We start from the raw sequence: 8,679 nt of genomic DNA, 5'->3' as shown, positions 1-8,679 counted from the left end.
AGAACATAAATGTAGCACCTAACAGGTGTGGTGGCACACACCTGCACTCCCAGTACCTGGGAGGCTGAGACAGGAGGATCAAAGATTCTGCTTCCAGACTGGCCTCAGTAACTTGTCAAAACTCTCAGTAATGTGGTAAGTTCTTGTTTCAAATATATATGTAGCTCAGAGGTAGAGTGCCCCTGGGTCCAATCCCCAGTACCAAAAATCAAACCACTAAAAACACCCAGAAAAATAAATAATAAATGATACATCTCCTGAGTGGAGCTAAGGAACAGTTAACCAGGCTCACAACCTAGGATGTTGTTTAGGAGAAAGAATGAATATTCAAATCTCTGTGGTAGGAAGGGGGAAGAAAAACGAAGCAATGCATTCTGACTTAGTAAGCGCTACCAGAATTGTGCACATCCTCTCCATCAAACCTTAAGATTGAGCCGGGCGTGGTGGCGCACGCTTGTAATCCCTGTACTTGGGAGGCTGAGACAGGAGGATCGCACAGGTTCGAAGCCAGCCTCAGCTACTTAGTGAGGCTCTCAGCAACTTAGTGAGACCCTGTTTCCAAATAAAATATAAAATAGGTCTGGGAGTATAGCCCAGAGTTAGAAGGCCTCCGGGTTCTACCCCCAGTATCACCAAAAAACAAAAACAAAAACAAAAACAAACAAAACCCCCCAAAACCCCTTAAGATTGTCCAAAGCTTCCCTGCTTGCTTCTAATGAAGCCGCCAGCCGACTTTGAACTCTCAGAATAGTCTCATCGTGCCCTTTTGGATAATAAGCATTGTTCACAGGGGCCGATGAGTAGGCCACGTAACCCTGGGAGGGGACATGGTGTGCTCCTTAGAGAGCCAGCGACCCTGCCCTGCCTGGCGCCCTCAGGTGAGCAGCAGCTGGGCGGGCCCAGCCCTTTCTCCGGTAGTCCTTACGGTGCTTTGGCTAAGAGCTCTGACTGTCTCTCTGGTGCTGCTGCCTTTGGAGTTAGTAGGTTGTGGTGTGGAGTGTGCGTGCGTGTGCCATAAACTTAGCCATATCCTTCCACAGAATCTAAGTCTACTTAGAAAATGGGGAGTCGAGGGTGGGATATGAATCCAGGCTCAGTTTCTACCCGTTGGGCTTCCTCAGGCCAAACCATGTCACTCTGTATATCATTCATGCCTGTCACCCCTTTGAGAACTTTCTAGAGCACACAGTCTGGGGTGTGTTGCCTGTAACAGTGCTTGTGTGTGTGAGTGTGTATGTGTGAGTGTGTGTGTGTTTGTGGTAGTGGGGACTGAACTCAGGGGTGCTATACCTCTGAGCTACATCCTCAACCCTTTTTATTTTTTAATTTTGAGATAGCTAAGTTGTCGAGGCTGGCCTTGAACATGAGATCTTCCTGTCTCAGCCTCCTAAGTACTCTTCCACCACACCTGGCTTCTACACTTTTTAAATTTTTTGACACGTGTGAAGACAATCACTCTCTTCCTGTGTATTTGTTTCCTCTTGTGGAGATGGGAAGCCAGGCGTGGGCAGGCCTTCCCTCTTGCTCCGCGTCCCAGGGTGCCGCAGCCCCGAGGTCACAGGTGCTGGGTTTCTACCTGTAGTTGAATGAGGAAACTGCGCCAAGTGGCCGTTAATGACTTCCTCTACCTGCCGCCTAGGGTTTCTGTATGGGTCAAGTGACAGCAGCTGTGAAAATAATTTGAAAAAGTGAAAAGAAATATGCCAAGTGTAAGCTATAACGTTACTCTCGTGAGAAGCAGAGGACATTCCTCTGCCCAAATGTCTCCGGAGCTTTTCGGTGAGCCTGGCAGGGACTGGACACCTTCCAAGTGTCTTACTCACACCTCCGTGGGCCCTTAAAGCCGACCTGAGATGGCAGGATGGCCCAGCTCAGCCTCACTCACGTCTCGTCTCTTACAGGGGTGCTGGGAGGCGGGGTGCAGAAGGCCCTACATAGCTTCTGACCTCGGCAACTCGTGACCTAGGAGGCCAGGCTGACTTGCACACCAGTGGAGTCTGGTGCGACACCTGGAACAGGACAGGCAGGTTTAGGTAGTGAGGTTGGTGGGGGGAAGGAGTGACTCACCCAAGAAGATGAGGAGATGATGGCAGGGCCACTTGGAAGATGAGGTCAACCCTTCTAGGAGAAGGTGGGGAAGTTTCCTAGAACTCTGCTGTTTTTCAACCTTGATTTTCATTACTGACCCTCTGTCCCCCCCCCCCAACTCCCAGCTGCCACAAATGATTTTTAGACAGTTTTTCTTGATCCCCTTCACCTAACATTTTAATACCATCGATATACATTATGTCTGTTTATACACTGTGGCCTTTTGGAGGGCCACAGATCATGGTAACAGCTAAGATTATTGATTTTTTTATCCTCTAAGAACCAGTGTTTGCCTCTTGGGGGAGCTCCCACCTCTACTGCAAATGCATGCTACAGCCACACACCCTCCCGACTAATCTGAAGACCTCAGAACAGTTCTCCTCCAGGTCCAGTGGCCTCTTTGTCTTCTCTTCTACTGGTCGTCACCAAACATCCAGCACTGGGCAGATGCAATCCAGAGCTCAGGGCCCTCCCGCGGGGCCTGGTGGCTCTCAGGGTGCTCCTGGCCTCTTTGCCTCCTTCTCCTGCTAGGCAATTGGTGATGCTTCACCCATTATTACCATTCCTGCTTCTCTAGGGGCCTGACTACTGCTATGTTCAGCAAAGCAGTGTGGCCAGGGCTCCAGGCACATCACAGCAGTTATGGCTTCATCTCTCCCCTGGCTGTTGGCTTCCAGTCCATCTTCCCATTTCAGCAGCACCAGATGCACTGATGTCATGCCAGGCCACCTATTTCTTGTGTGGCTCTGGTCTCCAGACTGTCAGCTTCCTGAAGACAGGGACTGCATCCACTTCTTTTCTTTTCTCCCCCTCCCTAAACCACTGCTCAATTAACACTCACTGGTTGATTGACTTTTTTTCTCCTTCTCTGCATGACTACAGACATCAGGAATTGTTCCTTTTATAAATCTTCTCTTTGAGAACAAGGCACCAAGCAGGGGCTCAACAAGCACGAGTGGAATGGATGGAAAGGGGAGTTTTTTGTTTCTGTGTGCACCGTTTACAAAGTACCGTCCCCTCGGATCCTGACATCATGGGGCGTTGCTTTGAGAGACAATTGGCTTCAATGCTTTGAATCCATAATAGACTCCTGTTTTCTTGGGAGCTGAGCAAAACACCTGCCGGGGTTGTGCTCTGTCAGGAGACTGCTATTCTTAGAGGGAGAGCCATCGTGGATAGTGCCATGTTTTTTGTCCTGCCAAGAAACCAACCACCGCGAAAGGGCAGGTCTTTCTATCCTGCCATGGGTCTTCCTGCGACACTTCTTGGAGCCCTTTTCTGGTGCAGCCTCTGGCTGGGTTGGATTAGCGGGACATTTAGACATTCTGTTTTGTAAATTACTGGGGAAATTATATCCCTGTCATATTTGAACACTTTGAAATAGGAAAGAATTACTTTATTGGGTATTCCCCCCTCCCTCCTCCTAAAATGTTTGAAGCTAACAAAATGTTTTCAAGCAATTTCTTGCCACTAGATTCAGCGAAACTTACTACAAGTGTCTTTCCAGAACCTTTCACAGAAAAGTAATTGTGTAATTAGCTATAAATTAGTAAAAATTATGCTAATTACTTCCAGGTGTGACATATTTTGTGCTTAAAAACAAGTGAGAGAAATAAAGGGGCTGTCACTGTGTTTCCCTAAATGAAGGCTGGCCCAGGCAGCTTGACAGGCTGATGTGCACATTTACTTAATATTATTTTTTTTAATTATGTAATTTCTGAATAAGTACAAACAGACCAGGGAACAAAAGTACAACAGACAAAACCCAGGGGTGGTTCTCTTTTTGTGTGTGTGCTTCATTAAAAGGAGCCTAAGTAGGAATTTTCCATTCTTTTCTTTGCAAAATTGTAATGGGGAACTGAAGGTGACGGCTTGGGGTGGGGCGGGCATCTGGTGTGCAAGAGTGTCCGGCTTCGCGGGTCCTCGGGTCAGAAGAAGTCCAGTGGCCTCTGGGGCCCCTTGCCATGTTCCCTTCAGCTTTCCATTCCCAGTGATTGAGGTGTGGCGCACCCAGACCAAGGGGTGGCCGCCAGGGGCACGGATGGCATCATGAGGATTTCATTTGCACACTGCTGTTTGTTTGGCACAGAACTTTATGGTGTTGGCCTTTCAGGTGACCTCCTCCCTGTGGTCCTGTGAGGTATGTAGGGCAGGCACATTATCAGTCATTGCTTAAGCACAGGAATATATTCTGAGAAACGTGTGGTCCTCTCTAAGTTGATATGGCTGGTCTCAAACCTGTGATCCTCTGTCTCAGATTCCCAAGTACTGGGATTATAGGTATGTGGCACCATGCCCAGCCTTGTTTCCAGATTTAAAGAAAGATCTCACTGAAATATATTTTTAAACCAAAATTAGAGGAATATTAAGAAAATAAGACAAAATAACAACACAGTACATCAACCCAGACAAAAAGACCCTTAGCCTGGGAGGCAGGAGACCTGAGCTCAGGTCCTGATGTCTTCCCATTGTACTTCTGGTGTGACCAGTCATTTCCTGTTCAGGCATCAGATTCTGCACTTTAATTAATTAATTAATTAATTTATTTTTTGCGGTACTAGGGATAGAACCCAGGGGCATTTCGAGCTATTAGCGGGACATTTAGACATTAGGACTGGAGCGGGGCTCCAGTCCTATTTTTTATTCCTTATTTTGAAACAAGGAATCAATAAGTTGCAGAAGGCCTGACTAACTAGTTGAGCCTGGCCACGAACCCATGATCCTCCTGTCTCAGCCTCCCAAGTACTGGGATTACAAGCGTGCCCCACCACTCCCAACTGAGATTCTGCATTTTTAAAAACAGGAGGATTTGGTTTATTTATCTCAAAGGTTATTTCCAGGTGTGCCCTGTAATCTGAGCATCTTTGTCTTAAATAAGGTACACAGAGAAAATAGGCCATGAGGCTGGGAATTATAGGTACTGGAAAGGGGTCACAGATGGATCCCTTTCTTATAGTTCAGCTGTGGGACACTTGGAAGTATTCCACTATCAAAAGTACTTATTTCCCTACAACTTCCATGTGTTTCAGAACCAAAGTATTTTTATGTGGAGCCGCACATTGTGGAACCAGAAGCCAAGCTGTGTTTGCCTCCTATTAAACATGCTGTATTCTCCCTGGCCTACCATAATCTAGACATAAGAGCAGTGCCTATAGGATGAGGAGGCTAAGGGTAAGAGGAGGCACAAGTATTGAGTTTGTCTCTCCATGTGTGACCCATATCAAAGAGCTTTGTGTTTGTTCAACTCTCTACACCTGTACAGTAGGTATCATTGCTGTCCCCACTTCACAGATGGGGCCACGAGCGCAGAGAGACACTGAGAACCCAGGACTCATTCCCTTTGTGCTGGACAGGAGGAAGGTGCTTGGGTTTGAAATCAGATGCCCACCAGCTTTGAGCTTTATATTGCTGAGTCTCCTTTCTCCAGTGTGTTAGCTTTGCATTGTGGTGACCAAAATACCTGATGAGAATGACGTGGAGGAGGAAAGGCTGATTTGGGCTCATGGTTTCAGAGGTCAGTCCACAGTCGGCTGGCTGTACTGCTCCAGGCCTGAAGAGGCAGAACTTTGTGTAGAGGGGCGTGGCTGAAAGGAGCTGCTCAGACAGCAGCTGAGAAGAAGCAGAGGAGGGGATGGAGAGAAGATACACCCTCAGGGCACACCCCACCCCAGTGACCTGCTTCCTCCAAGTCCCTCCTCCCAGTGGTCCACTCAACCATCAAGGGGTTAATCTGCCAAATGGATTAATCTACTGATGAGGTCAGAGCCCTCATGATACAACCATTGCCTCAAAGCCCCACCTCTGAACCTTGCTACACCTGGGACCACACTTACAACACAAGACTTTGGGGGGCATCCCATAACTCTCAGCGAGCCCCTCGGGGCTCTTGAGGATAAAATGAGGCAATCTTGGAAGCAAAGACTTTGCAAACTCTAAAGTGCCATACACACGTGAGTAGAACCCAAGGAAGAACCAGGGCAGATGTGACTCACCTGGTCAGGGCTTGGCTGAGCCTTTAAATAGGACAGTTGGAGTCTGGAGAGAAAGGCAGAAAGAGGCCAGGCCTGGAGGAGAAGGAATCCATCGGGCAGAGCTGGGCCTCTCTGCCCCGGGCCCCCTCCTCCTGGAAGGTGTGTGTGGCTCTTGGCTGGGCTCCAGGCAGCAAGTCTGGACCCAGTTCCATTCACATGTTGAGCTGGAGGATGCTTCCTGGGGCAGGCGCTGTTTCTCTTGGAAGCTCAGCCTTGCGGTGTGATTTGGAATGAAGCATGGGGTGGCTCTGCTCTCTCATTACTCATAAGATCAAGTCTAGCCACCCTTCCCAGCCCTGCCCTAGGGCTCTGTTCATATTTCCTGCTACTCCCCACGTGGCACCTGTCTGCTATAATGGCCACTGTCTTGGTGCTTCCAGCAGACAAACCCCATGGCCATGTTGCAGCTTTCCTGGTTCCTGAAGCATGGTCTTGCCCTGTTTCTTCTGTGTGCCCCCGAAGCTCTGCCTCTCTCAAGGCCTTTCCTGCAGCAACATCCCCTTTATCTGAGATGCTGAAGCCCTGATCTTACTAAATGTGGCCCGTCATCATCTGCGCATGGTTTTCAGATGAGCAAAGGGCTGGCCAAGATAGGCCCCTTTTCTTAATGCCTCCAAGATTCCTGTTTAATTTTTGCTCAGGATAACTTATACACTCTTTGTAGGAAGAAAGGAATGAATTGGATTACTTTGTTCTTTTGGCCTGGATTCTTTCTGTGGGCAGGTTGGTTAAGATTTATCTAAAAAATTGGCTTGAAGCCAGGCTTAGTGGCATATGCCTATAATCTCAGGAGTTGAGAGGCTGAGAAAGGAGGATCCCAGGTTCGCAGCCAGCCATATCAACTTAGCAAGACCCTGTTTCAAAATAAGAAATAAGAAGACTGGGGGTTTAGATCAGAGGTAGAATGCCCTGGGGTTCAACCACCACCACCACCAAAAAAAGAAAAATAGGATTGGCTTGACTCTGGGTCAAGGAAAGCATCGTTGGTGACCAGAAATGGTTCAGTACTCATGGGCCACAACTGAAGTTCACTGTCAGACCAAAGCCCTGCTAACTGGCAACCACTTTATGTAGGAAAGACCAGCTGCTTGACATGGAGTCTTGACCTGACCACAAGAGAAATCTTTTAATACAGACCTGTGCAGGTCAACATCACCTGGCGAACACCTGGAAAAGTGGGTTATTAACTATTTACTAATTAATTAATTTTTTTTTTTTTGCGGGTCTGGGATGGAACCTAGGGGCATTTGACCTCCAAGCTACACCCTCTGCCCCATTTTTAAAAAAATTTTTTATTGGTGCACTGAATTCATACTTCATAGTGGGATACAAACTTTTGTAGACATACATGTACACATCTCCCAGTCAGCCCCACCCGATCCCCACCCCATTCCCTCCCCCCCGCATTTTTATTCTTTATTTTGAGACCAGGTCTTACTGAGTTGCAGAGGGCCTCACTAAGTAGCTGAGGCTGTCCATGAACCCCGATCCTCCAGTCTCAGCCTCCCCAATGCTGGGATTACAAGCGTGCGCCATCACGCCTGGCTCAATTAATTAATTAATTAATTTGAGATGGGGGTCTTGCTATATTGCCCAGGCTGGTCTCAAATTCTGTGACCTCAAGTGATCCTCCTGCCTCAGCCTCCAGAGCAGCTGGCACTGTAGGTTCATACCACAACTGGACTCTGAATTGTAAAGAAGTCAGTACATTCTGAACATGCATTTGTTAGGGGGTCTTTGTCAGATGTGGCCAAGACCAGTTGCATCACTTGCAGAACCAGGCACCAACATGAATTTAAGCTCCTTTTTAAGACGTTATTAAGGCTTTCAAGAGGCGATGACCACAGCAGTATCCTAAGCTGTGTGTGTGTGTGTGTGTGTGTGTGTGTGTGTGTGTGTGTGTGAGTGTGCTTGCATGCACTGGCTGTTAATACTATCAAGATGGTATAGGGGTAATGGTGTTGATGGCATTAATTTCTTTCTGTTTAATTACTTTTAACTAATACATAAAAATAAAAATTGTACATAAATTTTAAAAAGGTTATGTGATTTCTTTAGGAGGGAGTAGTGGGGATTGACCTGAAAGGCATTTTACCCCCAAGCTACACCCTTAGCCCTTTTTATTTTTTACTATTATTATTATTATTATTATTATTATTATTATTATTATGTGGTACTGGGGTTCCTGAAAGCCCTTCTACCTCCGGGCTACACTCCCAGACCTATTTTTTAATATTTTTATTTGGAAACAGGGTCTCTTAAGCCAGCGCGGCTGGCTTTGAACCTGTGCGATCCTCCTGCCTCTGCCTCCCAAGCGCGGGGATTACAAGCGTGCGCCACCATGCCTGGCTTAGCCCTTAAAAAAAATTTTTTTTTTGAAATAGGATCTCACTAAGTTGCTGAGGGTCTTGATAAGTTGTTGAGGCTGGCCTCAAACCTGTGATCCTTCTGTCTCAGCCTTTCAAGTACTGGGATTGTAGGCACTACCACACCTGACTGGTAATGTGATATCTTGATATATGTATACATGTGCAATTTAAAAAATTAGATTAAACATACT

Source organism: Muscardinus avellanarius, assembly GCF_963383645.1.
Source record: "Muscardinus avellanarius genome assembly, chromosome: 14".
Classification (NCBI taxonomy): domain Eukaryota; kingdom Metazoa; phylum Chordata; class Mammalia; order Rodentia; family Gliridae; genus Muscardinus; species Muscardinus avellanarius.
The sequence above is the reverse complement of the archived record's forward strand: the minus strand, read 5'-3'. Positions refer to the sequence as shown.